The sequence below is a fragment of the Podarcis gaigeae genome (assembly GCF_964106915.1).
Source record: "Podarcis gaigeae genome assembly, chromosome: 4".
Classification (NCBI taxonomy): domain Eukaryota; kingdom Metazoa; phylum Chordata; class Lepidosauria; order Squamata; family Lacertidae; genus Podarcis; species Podarcis gaigeae.
The window spans coordinates 2,566,484-2,584,711 of record NC_139677.1 but is presented as its reverse complement, the minus strand read 5'-3'; the positions used below and the strand labels follow the sequence as shown (position 1 = coordinate 2,584,711).

The window sequence follows — 18,228 nt, the reverse complement described above, 5'->3', positions numbered from 1 at the left end:
ATGCAGGTATACCTGAAAATTTAATAAGCATTTCAGGTTGCAGCATTTAATTGCATTAGCTCACATACATCTACTGACGTTTACATAGGAGTGAGGAAAAGTTGTAGTGATAGGCCAGTCAGAAGAGTACAAATTCCTGACTATATAGACCAGGGGTCTGCAACCTTTAAGACAAAAAGATCCACTTGGACCCGTTTCCGAAGAAAAAAAAGTGGGAGCCGCAAAACCATTGCATGCGCGCCGCTGCCCTCCGATCTGACAGCGGGCGGGACGGTGTGTGACTAACGCACGCATCGCCACCATGCGGCGTCACAGCCAGTACGGCGCCTGCCACAGTGGGGAGTGTCGGGGCGCACAATGCGCCTCCTCCCCTCGCTAGTATCCGCCCCGGAGCTGCAGCAAAGGTGTAAAAGAGCCACATGCGGCTCCGGAGCCGCGGGTTGCCGACCCCTGATATATAGACTGGAATGGTAGAAACATTTCTAGAATGAACCTGGGATTCAGCCCAGTCCGTTGAAATGGCCACTATCTCCAGGGCATGCCAGGCCTTACTGTGGATGCCCAGAGGGATGGGGGGGGGTTGACATGCAAAGGCCATGGATCATTTATAGAGTGGTAGAGACACACCATGCTTCTCTGTACAATGGAAGAGTGGGTTATGGAAGAATGAACTGCAGAATCCATATCAGTCAGGAATTTGAACAGAATGGAATATCAAAACTTTAAAAAACAGAAATGTTCAGTTCCACTCTTCCTAGGATAATTTAATGTTTACTTAGTGTTCAAATTATAAGAGATTACTCTGAGGCCTTATAGAAGACCCCCACAACTCATCCAAGCTTTCATTTCCTACTCTTTAAGTCTGGACCAGGAAATGATGCCATAGCTGTCAACTTTCAGATTTGAAAATAAGGGATCAGCAGCCTCGAAAATAAGGGCTCAGCAGCCTCACCTATCCCGGGAGCCTCAAAATAAGGGATCAGCAGCCTCACCTGTCCCGGGGACAGTCTATGGGATATCTAACAATCTGGGATAGCAGTGGGAAGCAGCGGGAAAAGGTGCTGCAATAAGGGAATTTCCCACCAAAAAAGGGAAGGTTGACAGCTATGAATGATGTGAATGCCAACATTAATATCACTGTCATTGACATTAGCAGAGAAAACAGCTTCATTCACTAAGCAATTCAATAAATCCACTGGTAGTTACACTGGTATCCTATTGAAATACAAAAATGAGGCCATATATTGGCAGCTAAAATGTATAGGTGGCAGATCTAGGTTACCTGGGCCTTATTTGCTCAGCTATTGTTTGAGTTAATCACTAGCATAGCAACCGTTCTTAATACCTCTGATGTTTTATGTCAGATAGCACAGAACGGTCAGCATTGATTTGCTGGAACTGTTTGGAGTGAACAGCACAATGTCCTGTGGATGTTCACATATAAAATTGAGTTGTCAACCCTAATGGGAAAATAGAGTAACAGTGAGAAGGTGGTTCATTCCAGTTTCTAAGAGACAAAACGTACAAGGAAGGAGTGACAGCTAGCTCTCTGTTCTTTGCTGAAAAAAAATCTCTTGGGTGGCTTGTACATTTAAGCTCACATTTTGCAGATTTGTCATGTTGGTAGAAACCTGGATCTCATCTTGTCTGCTTCACAGCACAGAGGAAGGGCAGCAGCCTTCACACCAAGCACAACCACCAGGGGCTTCAAACCACTGGTTCTGATACCTCCAAATCACTGGCAAACAAAGGTGGGGCAGGGGAAGCGGCCCACCCCCGGTGCCATCGGGGGGGTGACATCACAGCCGCCCCCTTGGGATGTGTGCCGCCTGCCGCGCACCCCCGGAATGCACACCACACCTCCTGCAGGTGGCGGGCCACACGCCAGCCACGCCCCTGCATGTTCACCCCTCTGGGTGCTGGGGCATGTAGCTAAGCCACTGCTCCAAATGCCTCAAACCAAAGGTGAATTGTGTCAATGTTTAACACTGAGGAAAGGTAATGTGTACCCAAGCTCTAAGGGCCACTTCCAAGGTCTTCTTCCCACACCACTCTGATAGTACAATAAGAAAGTGAGAATCCATGAGATAGCTTGCTCCCATAATGGTTTAGTTCAGATCTGCAGGAGATGTGACATTGAAGTGGGAAGGATGCACATAACTGCCCCCCCCATGCCTGTGGATTTGCACTGTTACCAGGAGAAGCATGGAATCAAAAACACTGCACTTGCCCCCAAGCTGCTCAGTCCACTTCAGACAGTGCAGAAGAAATAAGGACTGAAAGAATGGTGGACCCCTTATTTTAAAAGTCCTGGAAGTTTTATAAGGGTTGCCTTGTTGAGGCTGCTTCAGACAATCTCCAGAACCTGTGGGAGAGAAAGACTCATGCTTTGTCTCTACACACTACCATGTCATGTTTGATTTCCGAGCACAATTCAAAATGTTGGTGCTGACCTTTAAAGCCCTTAAACGGCCTTGGTCCAATATACCTTGGTCCAATATACACCCCCATCGTTCTGCCCGGACACTAAGGTCCTCTTCTGAGGGCCTTCTAGCGGTTCCCTCACTGTGAGAAGCCAAGTTACAGGGAAAATATAACAGCATCTTGTTCCCACATAAGAATATGTTCCTTTCTGGTGAGATATGACTCCATGCGGCTGCCTATTTACTAGTGGGCCCAATTGCTAGTGTTGACTATAATGTATAAAGCCCTGAATGACATAGGACTCAATTCTGTGAAGCAGTGAATCTCCCCATATCTGCTGCCCAGACCCTTTTCATGGTTCCATCTGTGGCTGTGGCCCCCTGGGCAGTGAGGTGAGATGGGGCCTTCTTTCATGGTAGCACCTTGCATGTGGAGCATAAGCACTCAAAGGGAGGAGTGTAAAACTAGCTTTTTCAAGTTCACCACTGAACTGTTTTAGTGGTTAGATGCTGTCTTTTTATTTTTGTTTAATTCCATGTTTATATTGTTTAGTTTTCATCAGACTAAATTTAAAAAGCAGAAAGATAGAAATTTGAAAAGGGTTCTCTCTCACTGCCTTCTGGTGCGGCACTTGGTTTCTTGCAGCAAAGTTGAAGAGAATCCCATGGCCTCTTAAAAACCAGATTTACTGTAGCCTGGGTATTCATATGCAGGACTCTGAGCATCTGAACCAAGTCTCACTTATGCTGCACAAGAGAAGACAATGGCTATTTTTGGATGAATAACTCATATACCTGCAGGAGTGAATGAGATCTTTTCTATCATTGCACCTGCAGCTTGAAACAATTGCTGATTTCCTTCATCTGGAAGATTACTCCTGATAGCTGGTTCCATGAATGAAGCAACACATGGCAGTAGGAAGCAGAGAACAAGGCAGTGAGTTGTCAGTGAGTCATGCATGGAGGAGAAGTGAGATTCAAAGCAAATCTTGATTTTTAAGACATAAGAGAGAATGGTCCCTTTTTTCTACCAGATGAAGAGCTGTGCTTAAGGAAGAATGGTATGCACAGCAGAACTACGTGACATGACAGCCTTTCAGAACAGATCCTTTTCCTTGAGAATGATTTTTTTAAATGGCAGAAGCACTCATTCTCATATTAGAAGCCTGTAATCAAAGGTTTAGTTTCTTTGTTAAATCTATATGTGAAATTCAGCCCCTTCTGCTTCTCAGCCCTCAACAGCTCCTTGAAGCCATAATGCTGAAGTGACAGTGGAAGCCAGACATGATAGAATTCCTCTTCTAACCTCTTCTCTTAAAAGGGTGGACTCTATGACCTCATCCATAAAAGGTAAAGGTACCCCTGCCCGTATGGGCCAGTCTTGACAGACTCTAGGGTTGTGCGCTCATCTCACTCTAGAGGCCGGGAGCCAGTGCTGTCCGCAGACACTTCCGGGTCACGTGGCCAGCGTGACGAAGCTGCTCCGGCGAACCGGCACCAGAGCAGCACACGGAACGCCATTTACCTTCCCGCTAGAAAGCGGTACCTATTTATCTACTTGCACTTAATTGTGCTTTTGAACTGCTAGGTGGGCAGGAGCTGGGACTGAACGACGGGAGCTCACTCCACCACGGGGATTCGAACCGCCGACCATGCGATTGGCAAGTCCTAGGCGCTGAGGTTTTCCCCACGTCCCCTCATCCATATGTAACACTAAACTGCAGTTCAGTGCTATGTGAAAGAGACTCTAGATTACATGAGCTCCCCTTGCCCCTTTTCCTCTGGCAAAGTTGTGAGGAAATTGGAAACTAATTATAATTGCTTTTTATTGTTATAGCTAAACCTGGATTTTTTCCCTTAGCCATAATTAATTATAACCAGCAAACTTCAAGCAGTAGTTTATGAAATGGCTTGTTTCAATAAACTGAGGTTAAGATAAACCACAATTTAACTGTAACAAAGCCATTTAATGCTAAACTGTGGCTAACTGAATATAACACTAATCAGATGCTTACTGAAAAGGGAAGCAAAAACTTCAAGTTCACTCCTTGCAGTCATGTTGAATGAGATCCCTTGAGCCTGAGACTTGTTCACATAATGCTAATTCCTAGTTTAGTATTACATACAACAGAAGCCTCTAACTTATATCCCGTGGCCTAGACTTCCTAGTCCACATGTCTGAACCCTCTAGACATTCCCTTGTCCACAGAATCTCCTGTGCCCTTAAGACCTCTGATTCCACCCTCCTTCCTCCTTAAAGCTTATATCCGGCATTTACTGAGTCTTCTGGCATTTGTTGTTGTTGTTGTTTTATCACTTCCTTTATGACCTTCTTTCTTGCTCTTCCTGAGTGCCTGCAGAATACGTTGCTCCTGCAATTTGGATATTTCTTAGCCTCCTCTCATTAATGTATTCTCGGTTCACTTTCTTCCATTTCCATGTCCATCACTCCTCCTCCTCCTCTGATTTTCTACTCTACTCAGCTCTGTGCTCTTGCTTCAGCAACTGATTTGCCATTTTTTGTTTTATTAATAAGACATAGTTACTTTGTGTCTCATCACCACTACTATTTTCCGCGGTTCCTTAAAGTCCCTTCCTGAAAACGTTAGTTCACTGCAACCCAGAGTCAAGTGACCCACAGGAGGCCAACCAGCCCCTGGTAACCTGCATGTTAAGTGATCTGCAATGGGCAACTAACCAGCCGTGATCCAAATCAATGAGCAAAGTCAGCAAGTGGGGCAAAAACAGTCAGTGGGGTAGAACAGGCAACCATAAGCGCAGCTGAAAAGCAAAGCAAAAAAATCAACAGCTCTTAACCCTGTGGTGAGGGGCAAATGGGCATTGCAACAAGTCTGCAAGGCAGTGCCAAACCTGCTAAGGCAGAGCCAAGACCTTGGACATGTGTGGCAAAGGGAACAGCCACCAAGCCACAATGCTGCCAAGCCCAAATGAAAGCAGCTCCGACCAAAGTAGAAACATGACTCAGGGAGAGATCAGTCAAAATCATAAGACTACCAAGACTATCAAGAAGGCTGAAAGGACCTCAAAGCCCAGACTGGGAGGCTGCCAGGCTGCAAAGACTGGCCCCATAGTCCTGCCCCCCAAAAAAGAAAGAGAGAAAAGGATAAGGATAAGGAAAGCAACAAGAGCCAGCAAGGCTGCAAAGATCATGGAAAACCAAACAAAACACAGTAAGCCGCAAGGTCTGCCAAAAAGAAACCTCTTCCTTGCACACGCAGCAGCAGATTGGCTGCTCAGTCTGACTCCCCTGCAGCCAAAGAGACCAGAGGGGAGGCACAGAGGCTTATATAGCCTGCTGCTTCCTCCCCCTCCCCACTGTTATTGGATGTGTGGCATTGTGGCATCACACCTCTTTGCCCCTCCCAGCTGCAAAGGATTCTAACTCTGGCATTTTCTCGCTAGCTGCCAGAGCAATTTTTGTTAACACTAGTCCAGCTTTTAGAGATTTCAACAATAGCATTGTTATCGGTCTAAGTAAGAGGTGGTGGAATCTGGAATCTCTTTGTAAGCAAAGAACTTCTCTCCTTTTGGGGTCCTGATGGTAAGTTCAAGTCTTCTCTCTAGGAGATGCCAGGCCACCTCAAAAGCACCCCCATTTTTGCTGAAGAGCAGGGCACATTTCCTTTACAGCCTGTCAGTACTAATAATCTGGACAGACAAATCTTGAAGAGGATAAGACATTTCCTCACTGCTGCGCATTGAGCGCACTGTTTCTATAGTGCCGAGACTATATCACCTCAAAGTACAGGAGGCCATGCCTTGAATAAATCCCAAGTTTTTCATTCCCAGCAGGCGATCAGATTGACGAGGCAAGTAAATGGTTCCATAGAATTTCTCTCACACAGTTTTTGACTACATATTGAGGTCATCAGTTTTACAAAATGGATCCTTGCATAGGTATAACCAAGATGGATTTCTTTAAAGAATACTTGTCTGGAGGAACAGATGGCTTTGCTGGCAGTGAGGTAAATGAGAATTTGTTCCCCTATTAGAGGTAATACTTCAGGAGCACTCAGGATCCCAGTGAAGCTTCCAGGCCTAGGCAGTAACCGCGGTTTGCCAGGTCTTAGCATGGGAGCCTTTCCTTTCCTCTCAGTACTGTGCCTAGCCTTAGAATTCAAAACAATTTTTTAAAAGGTTTAATTAAAAAAACAACTCCAAAACAAAACAAAGATGAACATTCATGGGAAAACAGGAATAGTAATATTATTGAGCGTTAACCCCACCCATACCCTACTTCTTAGTAAACATGCAAAAATTTGGACTGCACATGTGCTTTTAATAAGAGAATTCTGTCAGAGAGGCTGATATTGATCCCTGTAGCATACATAATATCATAGATTTGGAGGACAAAGGAATGTTTGTTATGCTCATCCTTTCTGATACCTGCATAACAACTACCCTGTCACTTTCACCATGCATTTGAGCAGCAAGTTCAATAAAATCTGTTTTAACTTGAGCCTGTCTTTCAAAGAGACTTGGTCTCAGTATTATAGGGAAACGGCTGTAGCTTAGGGGAAGAAGGTCTGCCTTCCATGCAGAAGGCCCCTGGCGTCTCCCGGCAGCAGTCGATTGAAATACAATAGTTTTTTGGGTTGTATCAAATTACACATCCTTTGGTGACAGCTGCAACATTTAGGGAAGAATGACCATGTGGACATTTATTTATTATTATTTTGTGAATATACTACCATAAATAATGTTAATATTAGTATTTTGGCTGGGATCTTTTTTTTTTTTTTTGCATTTGGTACTTATATGCCACATTACAATGTCCTCATAACTTCCCATACATCACTGATGTAAGCTTTCCAACAAATTTGTATGTTGAGGCAGTGTACTGATTATTTATTCCCCCCATCTTGCAGGACCACAGTAAGGCTGGCCTATGCCCAGCCCCAAACCACACCAAGATTTTATCTCTATCTCTATATCTATAACTTCACACACACACCAAGTCAGGTTATGCATTTTTTAAAAGTATTGTATGGATTCCAATTGCTGTAGTTGTTCATATATTTTACCACAGGGAGTAATATAGCACCTTACATTTTAACAGATTTAGGGAACAATCCTATGCACAAGAAACTGGGATAAAGCAAGTCGGTGTAAATTAAGCCAGCATGAAGTTACCAGATCCAAACCCTGTTCAGCAGTGGGGAGCTTTTAAATTGTTTTTTAGGCTGGGCTGCCAGATCACATAGCTGCACTGAATGGGCTTAGGCTTCAGCCGAAGCCCCCCACTCTCTGGTCCTCAGACCCTCCAAGTGTCCCTATTTTCCAGGGACTTCCCTGATTTAGAGAAGCTGTCCCGGTTTCTGATTTGATCTTGGAATCTCCCACTTTTCCTTAGGATGTCCTTATTTTCATTGGAGAAATGTTGGAGGGTATGGAGTTATTCGACCCCTGAGCCATCTGAAGGCAATCCTGTATAGGGAAGTTTTTTAATGCTTAATGTTCTATTACATTTTTATATATGTTGGAAGCTGCCTAGAGTGGCTGGGGCAACCCAATCAGATGGGTTGTGTATAAATAGTAAAATTATCATTATAGGATGTAACACCCCATTTTCATTGGAGAATGTTGGAGGGCAAGGGTCTTTTTGGAGACTTGTACCAACTTTGACTCAGCTAAGTTATGGAGGAATATTTTCAGCTGAGCCGGGGTTGAATTCTTCAGGTTTTCACTGAGCCTGGTAGAGCCAGGAGTCAGCTGGCAGAAGTGAAGATCCTCTACATACTAAGCTTCTTATCCTGGGATTGGGGCAACAGTTTATCTTGTATGTTGTTTTTGTTGTACCATACTAACTTGGTAAACCCCCTCAGGAATTATATTCTAAACTGCTTTGGGTGTATATGTGTCATGGCATTATGTTTACGAACTTCCAATAATATTCATATACCACTGCCCCCTCTAAAATAATTTGCTAATGAATAATAAGTGTCAAATTGCAAATAAGAATCAACTAATCTCATCAAAATTCTGAATTTCCACAGTGAAATTCAAATGCACTTCATTTCTCGAGCCTTAAGGTGAGCTTATAATATCCTGAGTAAATAAATAGGGGGAAACATATTTGCTAAGGGAAAAATTAACTTGCAGGCTTTGCAAAAAATATATGCAAAAGATAATAGGCTTAATGAGATGTCCCACACAGCCTGAAGTCTTTGTACTTAGAACTCATCCAAGCTCTGGAAGTATGTATTCCAAAAGAGCAGAGACAAATTGGAAAGTATTAATATTTTTCTCCTTTTTCCCTTGCCAGAAGTTTGCCTAATGACATGAAAAACAACAGGCCACAGTAAATATGGCAGCAATTGCACAGTTTGCTGTTGCTTTTGTTGTTTAGTCATTTATTTGTGTCTGACCCCTTGTGAGCCCCTGGACCAGAGCACGCCAGTCACTCCTGTCTTCCACTGCCTCCCACAGTTTGGTCAAACTCATGTTAGTAGTTTCATAGTTGCACAGACAACTTGCCAAAGACTAAAATTGCATGAATTTAGCAATACCTGTTCCACCATATAATTGCCATAAGCAGAGCTGATTTCATTCCACTTCTGTTTGGTTTCTGCCAAACACATGATTTGCCTCACTGTCCATTATGGGTGGAATTTCACATTTTTGTCATCACTGTAACTGGGTTTAACTAATGGATTGCATTCTATTCCTTCTACATCGCTGCATTTGAAGTGTTTCCTGTGTCTCTGTGTGTTTGCAAACTGACTTTTCAAAGTAAGTGAAGTAGCTAATGGTCCATCAATTACCTTCTCCCCACAGATCTTTTTCAGTGGAAGAAAGAAGGATGACAAGGAACATTGACACCAAGAGAGGCATGGGACAAAGGTGGACCTTTGAAAAGATCGGACCTAAGCACACAATATGAGAAGGAGCAGGATTGGGCCTCAATGGCAGATGCACCTGATCAGCTCAGGGGCATAAAGAAAGGCCTTGCATATCTCCTGGGGGTGTGGCGGTATCCCAGCTGAGAAGTAAGACCCATTGCATTTATTGGAAAGTAGGTCTTGGTGTTTAATGTCAGGAGTAAGCCAGCAGTAAATCACACTATGCAAGTTGGAGTTAACTGTTTACTAGCAAAAGCAGGATCTGCACAGGAGTGTCCGGCCTCATGAGCACATGAAGTAGCTGCTGAGACTGAAGGTCCCCACCTCCCCACAACTGCCCAAGTCTCCTCCACTCCAGGGTTAACATTATTATGTAATATTTGCAGCTTTTGGGGGGAAGGGAATCTGGTGGAAACAAATGCCATTTACATTCATGTGATGTAAATCTGGCCCTGACAACGAGTGAATGCACACACCGTGGCATGGATGCTTTAGGTGAGATCCCTGCATTGCAGAGTGTTGGACTAGATGACCCTCAAGGTCCCTTCCAACTCTACATTTCTATGAAATGCCACACCCATTCCCATACCATTAGAATTCTCCAACATCCCTAGTTCAGACATTATTATGTAGACAGCAGGAAGACACAATTCTCAAAGTCATACTGAAACCCCAATATAATAGTGATACATGTCACTATATGATACAGAATAATTTGGAGAGGGGAGAATTGGAAAACTTTCAGCCCCTGGCATTAATAATTTAGCTAAGTTGTTTTTTCCAGCTTGGTTAATTGTATTCACTATATTAAAGTACAACAGCTGCAATTAATTAACACTTTAATTATAAATTTAGAGATATCATCTAGTTCCTTCTGTATGGTACAAATCAGTGTACACAACCATAACCAATAGCAACAGAATAAATCACTTATCTTTGCTCTCCTATGCACTTCTCATAGGTTGCGTATAATTACCTACCTGGGGGAAAGGTAAATGCTAAGGCTGTACATGGCCTCCCACCGCCCCGTGGCCCCTATTCCTCTGAGGTTCCTGAGGTTCTCTTCAGAGACATAGAGAGCACACTTCCTTCAAATGTGGAGTTAGAGGCAAAGGCTAATGCAGATGCCAGTCCATCCATTAGTGAAAGTGTCCGGGTCACTAATATGTCATTATGTGTGGACCAGGGGGTGCAAAGGGTGGGGGGCAGCAGGGCGCCGAATTCTGGACTGTATACCAGTCCATCTCGATCTGCGACAGTGAAAAGCAATGTAGTGAAAGTCCCTGCCCCCCCTCCTCCATCTCTCTGTGTAGTGGTTAAGAGCAGTGGACTCGTAATCTGGTGAACCGGGTTCGCTTCCCCGCTCTTCCACATGCAGTTGCTGGGTGACCTTGGACTAGTCACACTATTGGAGCTGTATCTTCCTGGCAGCAGACAACAGAACTGTGAGGCAGGTGTAAAATACTCAAGTAAGTGTTTTATTTACAACCTTACAACCTTACAAACACAAAACATGTGGGTGTTCTCTTTTGCAGGCAAATTCGAACTGCAACTTCTCCTCCTTTTGTACTCTTCACCAGCTGTACCTAATCAGCCTAGAAAACCACACCCAGAACTCACAGAAACAGTTCTTAAAGTTACAATCATCTTTTCTGTTTCTTTGCAGAATGACTCCTAACACACACTTCTCTGAAGTCTCTCAGCTTCACTCACGGGAAAGTAGATTGTTAGCTGCTTTGAGACTCCTTAGCGTCAAATATTTCCCAATTAGCCAGGAAACAAAAGAATTTTCTTCTACTGCATCGTTGTTACAGGTGAGTGATTTTCCCCCTTAAAAAAGTCATCAAATTTGGCTTCCCCCCTCCCCAAAAAAGTTCAATAAAAGTTAATTTGGGGGTGCTGGGCAGATCTTTGCACCCTGGCGGCACATATGCTAAAGATGGCCCTGGTGAGAACTTTCTGTTATAGAGACTGAATGATGTAGACACAGTTGCGTGTTCAGACCCAGAGACCTCCCCCCTAAATAAATTCAGACATGACTCCAATTTTTGTTTTTGTTTTTTTTGGCAGACAACCTTATTGATTACAGAGAGTGAGTGGTTGCATAGGCTCTGGTTCAACTAGCTCCCTGCACCTTTGCAGGCAGCACTGACCCAGGGCAGCAGCATAGGTCAGCCAAGGGTGAACACCTGAATAAGCAGAAAGCCGGGAACAGGCTAACTCCGCCACCCAAATGTCCCCCTGGACTCAGGCACGGGCACAACCCCCTCTCAGAGGTTGACCAAACCATAGAGTCCCTGGATTCCTTTAACAGAATACCCTTCACATAGGGATGGCGAGAGCGTTTTCCCATCACTATCACCTGTTGCCTATCCGCAACATTACAAGTTGTGATGATTTGCTACATGGCAGGCGAAACCCAAATGGCAACAGCCAAGCAGCCAAGTGGGGAAATTCCTGCCATGCCCCTGCCCCAAGGACAGACTACACACGACGGCATAGTAAGGTCAATTGCCAAATGCCCTAAAAGTAGAGAGAGGTGGATGGTTATTCTGAATGCACGAGTCGAAAGAGGAAGCTCTGGGTCATATGCATGGGTATATATAGGTCCCTCGATCGGTTTAGACTGCGCCCCATTGGCCAGATTGAACCAAACATTGAGGGACCTATCAATCGAGTGTTGTGGTTAACCAATCAACCCACCCACAACCAGGAGGTCAGTCTCCAGGTCTCACTGCAACACATGCCCTCTTTTAGGGAGGACACAATTAATTAAAGAGTGTGGCCTGCAGTTCGTCAACTTTGCACTTGTTAATCATACCACCCAGCAATGAAGTGTTGCATGACAGTGTAACACGTGACATGTGTAAGGTGGGGGTGGGGAGAGAGGCTTGCCCATACACAATATACACCGTCTGGGAAAATGGGTTACTAGGGAACTCCAGATGAAAGATCTGCACATCTGTCTATTTCCAGCACATATTAGAACAAGAATTCTCAAAATACTATTTAAAATAGTAATGCAATAATATTCATTTTTTCTGTCAAAATGCAAACTGAAATGTCTGCTTTTATATTCTGAGAACTGCATCGCCATATTGCAAAATTGGGTGGGCAGCTAAATTCTTATTTCCACATTAGTCCAAGAGGTATAGACTTTGTCTGCGTCCTGAGGCAACGCCCTTCCAAGGCGAGGCCTCCCTGCCCTGGGTGCCATCTGCCCCTAATACAACCTCTGCCTCCCACCAAGCTCTTAGGAGATATTCTGAGGTGTTTTGCTTTTTTAGCCCACTGCAGTCTAAGCAAGGGAGCCCATCTCCAAAATGATGGGATTGGAGAGTGTGGGGAAAAACAGAAAGTGGTGGCCGTTTTAGTTTCACAATGAAAATTAGCAGGATGACTGAAACGTCTATTTTCCAAATATTGCTTCAGGTTTGGGGTCCCAGGCAAGCCCCCCCCCCCAGCAATCCCAAGCGAATGGGCCCCCAAATAGAGCCCTAACAGGGCTGAAGCAGGTCCTGAGATGAATCGGGGCAGGTGGGCCTCACAGCCATAGTACAGACCAGGTCATTTTGTTTCAGAATTCATAAAGATCAAAATCCTCAAAATTCCTCCTCCAGATACGTTTGGATGACATTGATTATCTGGGTCCATTGCAGATGGGTTTTCATCCTGGTTCTGGCACTAAAATGGTGGTGGTTGTTTACATTTTTATTCACCCGAGACCTCCTGTTAGTTTCTAAGCTTATATTAATCAAGCGTTTATAGTTTGGTGCTGCTCCTATTTCATTATTATGATTGATTATTGTTGTTTTACTATCTAAAATTTATCTTAGTTGCTCTGAGTTGCTTTGCCTGAGGAGTGGGATATTAAATTCCCCAAACAAATGACTGAATATAATAAGCTATGTGCCTGGAAGCAAAGCAAACATTCCTGGTAACATCTGCGGCTTTTTTTTAAAAAAAGTATGGTCACAGTCAATGAAATGTAATACAATTCTGAATAATTCTGATTGTGAGACAGAATATTCCACAGAACCTCTTAAGTGATTGGTGGGGAAGTAAGATATTTTCATTTCAAAGACTGCTAGTCAGAACTTTTTTCAAAAAAATTTTTTTTTTTAAGAATAATTGTGCACACAGAAAACTAGCAAGTCAGGGAGAAGGGACCAATTTTCCCTTTGCCCTGGCATGTGTAAGAAGGTAAGAAGGGTGGGAGGGAGTGTGTGTGTGTGTGTGTGTGTGCCTGTGTGTGGGAGAGAGAGAGAGAGAGAGAATTAATTCAATAATATGAGCCCCCATCTGCAGTCTGAAACTATTGATTCTAGGCACAGGTTTACGACTGCAAGTAAGGCTTTAGTCCTCACCTGCAAGAATATGTTCAAGGCATTTCTTCATAAATACAGTGCAGTTCCAGCATATTGCTGCATCTTTGCTATATACAGCCCTGCAGCACAGCATAAATCAATATTTAGAGTCCTCTGAAATATATGCATTTTGATGGATCTTTAAAAGTCAAGAACTTTAATGAGGCATTCAGGAAGTACAAAAGCTAGTAGGAAACCACATTCCATTCACAAATTAGTCCAGGAGCTGCAAATACGAGAAATTCATATTGGAATTCAGAAAGGCTGGGTTTCTTAAGCATCCTTAGTTACAAAAGGACTGTAAGCCACATTTTTAATGGCAAAATGGGTTTCCCTTATGCAGGTTGTACTGATTATGTTGGTAACTTTGTGCCATTACAGCTACATATTTTTTGTTAAGGGTTGTGGAATAATTCAGCAAAATGATCATAGGCAATCATGTAATTTATGTTCCACCAAATACAAAAATCTAATAAATGGAAAAGTATCCACATAAATTTTAAATAGGAATATAATTGTACCACATGTTAACCAGATATTGCTCAGTTGGTAAAACTGCTCTTGAAAGGTTTTTGTAAAAAATAAATAAAGAGGTTTTGTTTATCTGCTTTTTTACAGTGACATGGAACTTCGAACAAATATTGAATCAATGCAATCTTTGCATGCATCTCTATTGATCACATTAATACTGTGTCATGGACAGGATCTAATAACAGAAAAGTGTTTGGGTGTGAACGGCAATATATGGATTTCTCATTTAGATTATTCTCAATAGGACAAAGACAAAGCAATTCAGTTTCTGATTCCAGCTGAATTAGAAAACAGCTATTACTTTCAAGATGCTTTGTAGCTGCACATTTGAAAAGCCGTAACGGTAAGACAGGTCTGTACTCTTACTTTCTAAATAGATTTGTAATAATGAAGCCTTTGAAGTTGCTGGCTGAGTTGCTCCAATAGGATGGAGTTTTCATGAATTTTCAATTAGTGGAGAGAAGACAGTTAAGTTATTTAAAGGATTTGTATGTTGCCTTTTAGGGGAACCTCAGGCCTAGGGGCTGAATGTTATCCAACTTCCTCCAAGATTGTCCATGAGGACGCATGGCCCTTGCATTGAAAATAGTTCTCCATCTCAGGTTTAGGGCATAGCTCTCACAAATTGAGAGGCTATTTATTAAGAACGAGTTATCAAAGTATAAGAATACAGCATAGTAAGGAAGCTCATAGGCAGTCTAGAACAAATGAGTCCTCGAGGCACACTCAAAGGTCTACACTGAAAGGGCCAGGTGTCGTTTCATAGGAAGGGAGTATCATAACTGTGGGGCAACCACTGAGAAGGCTGTTCCATTGAGTGTCCATAAAGGCTGTGAATAGCGGCACTGTTGTGCCATCCAGTCCGCTTCCACTGCGCCCATCTGCTTCTCTCGGCTACAGCAGAGTATCGTGAGCAGAGGTGTGCCTGTGTGGAAGGAATCTCAGCCATGCAGTAAAACTCTTGTACAACAGCTTCTTCTTTTATACGAAGCTTTACAGTCACACCTCGGGTTGAATATGATTCAGGATGAGCACTTTCAGGTTACGCTCTGCGGTGACCTGGAAGTAACAGAGCGCCTTACTTCTGGGTTTCACCGCTTGCGCATGCACAGATAGTCAAAATGACATCACACACATACGTGGAAGCGGCAAATCACGAGCCGTGCACGCGCAGACATGCAGTCGTGGGTTGCGTTCACTTCAGGATGCAAACGGGGCTCCGGAACGGTTCCTGTTCGCATCCTGAGGTACCACTGTATTGTACAGCAGCAAAACAACAAATCAGCCAGGAGAGAGCGAAGACATGATGTTTCTCCTGTCACAGCCAAAACAGAAAGTAAAAGCATTCACATAACAAAGTACAATACCCGTATGCGAACACAGCCCGAGTTACAGGACGTCATTCCCTTTGAGCTGTTAACTCTGTAAGCTCTGGGTATCCTCACACCCCTCTCGTCCTGTACCACTGGGGGGAGTGTAAGTACTACCACTTACCCCAAACACAACCCTACGCAGAACTCCCCATGTCTTGGAAGCTCAAAGGTTTTGTGAACCCATCCACTAGGTTCGTCAGACTTGGACAGTACTTCAGCTTTATTAAGCCTGTCTGGACACACATACATTCTGGAACCGTATGTCTAAATCATAGAATCATAGAGTTGGAAGAGACCACAAGGGCCATCGAGTCCAACCCTCTGCCAAGCAGGAAACACCATCAGAGCACTCCTGACATATGGTTGTCAAGCCTCTGCTTAAAGACCTCCAAAGAAGGAGACTCCACCCAGTGGCATAGCGTGGGGGGTGCAGGGGGGCCCGGCCGCACCGGGCGCAACATCTGGGGGTTAGGGTTAGGGGGCGCAAATCCACGGGTTAGGGAGCGCAAATTACTTGCCTTGCCCCGGGTGCTGACAACCCACGCTACGCCACTGACTCCACCACACTCCTTGGCAGCAAATTCCACTGTCGAACAGCTCTTACTGTCAGGAAGTTCTTCCTAATGTTTAGGTGGAATCTTCTTTCTTGTAGTTTGGAACCATTGCTCCGTGTCCGCTTCTCTGGAGCAGCAGAAAACAACCTTTCTCCCTCCTCTATGTGACATCCTTTTATATATTTGAACATGGCTATCATATCACCCCTTAACCTCCTCTTCTCCAGGCTAAACATGCCCAGCTCCCTTAGCCGTTCCTCATAAGGCATCGTTTCCAGGCCTTTGACCATTTTGGTTGCCCTCCTCTGGACACGTTCCAGTTTGTCAGTGTCCTTCTTGAACTGTGGTGCCCAGAACTGGACACAGTACTCCAGGTGAGGTCTGACCAGAGCAGAAAACAGTGGCACTATTACTTCCCTTGATCTAGATGCTATACTCCTATTGATGCAGCCCAGAATTGCATTGGCTTTTTTAGCTGCCGCGTCACACTGTTGGCTCATGTCAAGTTTGTGGTCAACCAAGACTCCTAGATCCTTTTCACATGTACTGCTCTCAAGCCAGGTATCACCCATCTTGTATTTGTGCCTCTCATTTTTTTTTTTTGCCCAAGTGCAATACTTTACATTTCTCCCTGTTAAAATTCACCTTTTTTTTGGCCCAGTTCTCTAATCTGTCAAGGTTGTTTTGAAGTGTGATCCTGTCCTCTGGGGTGTTAGCCACCCCTCCCAGTTTGGTGTCATCTGCAAATTTGATCAGGATGCCCTTGAGTCCATCATCCAAGTTGTTGATAAAGATGTTGAATAAGACCGGGCCCAAGACAGAACCCTGTGGCACCCCACTAGTCACTCTTCTCCAGGATGAAGAGGAACCATTGATGAGCACCCTTCGAGTTCGGTTAGTCAGCCAGTTAGAAATCCACTGAGTGGCAGCATAGTCAAGACCGCATTTTACCAGCTTCTTTACAAGAATATCATGGGGCACCTTGTCAAATGCCTTGCTGAAATCAAGGTAGGCTACATCCACTGTGTTCCCTTCATCTACCAGGCTTGTAGTTCTGTCAAAATGAGATCAGGTTAGTCTGACATGACTTATTTTTCAGAAATCCATGCTGACTATTGGTGATCACAGCATTCCTTTCTAGGTGCTCACAGACTGTTTGCTTAATGATCTGCTCCAGAATCTTCCCTGGTATTGATGTCAGACTGACTGGGCGGTAATTATTTGGGCCCTCCCCTTTTTGAAAATAGGGACAACATTTGCCCTCCTCCAGTCTGCCGGGACTTCGCCTGTTCTCCAGGAATTCTCAAAGATGACTGCCAGTGGTTCTGAGATCACATCTGCCAGTTCTTTTAATACTCTTGGATGCAGTTCATCTGGCCCTGGAGACTTGAATACATCTAAACTAGCCAAGCATTATTGTACTATCTCCTTAGTTATTCTGGGCTGTGTTTCCTCTGCTGAATCATTTGCTCCAAATTCTTCAGGTTGGGCATTGTTTTCTTTATCAGAGAACACTGAGGCAAAGAAGGCATTGAGGAGTTCAGCCCTTTCTGTGTCCCCTGTTTGCATTTCACCATCTTCTCCTCTGAGTGACCCCACTGTTTCTTTGTTCTTCCTTTTGCTACGAACATACCCATAAAAGCCTTTTTTGTTGCTTTTAACCTCTCTAGCAAGCCTGAGTTCATTCTGTGCTTTAGCTTTTCTGACTTTGTGTCTACACGTGCTGGCTATTTCTTTGAATCCCTCTTTGGTGGTTTCCCCCCTTTTCCATTTTTTGTACACATCCTTTTTTAATCTTAACTCAGTTAAAAGTTCTTTAGATAGCCACCGTGGCTTCTTTAGGCACCTTCCATGTTTCCGTCTCATTGGTATTGCCTGAAGTTGTGCTTTTACTATCTCCCTCTTAACAAACTCCCAGCCATCATGAACTCCCTTTCCTTTTAGTATTACTGTCCATGGGATCTCACCCAGCACTTCCCTAAGTTTTATGAAGTCAGCTTTCTTAAAGTCAAGAAATTGAGTCCTAGTATGCTTGGCTGCTCCTTTCCGCTGCATAGTAAACTTCAGAAGAGTATGATCACTCACGCCTAATGATCCTTCCACTTCTACCCCACTAA

The 18,228-nt window shown here is 44.0% G+C and overlaps 1 long non-coding RNA gene across 1 annotated transcript; it reads left to right on the top strand.

Moving 5' to 3' along the window:
* Positions 1 to 5,834: 5,834 nt before the first annotated feature.
* Positions 5,835 to 14,576, top strand: LOC310844100. The gene is made up of 4 exons (XR_014563928.1): positions 5,835 to 5,985; positions 9,222 to 9,433; positions 10,953 to 11,100; positions 14,272 to 14,576. It is a non-coding gene; the product is annotated as an uncharacterized lncRNA (long non-coding RNA).
* Positions 14,577 to 18,228: the final 3,652 nt, after the last annotated feature.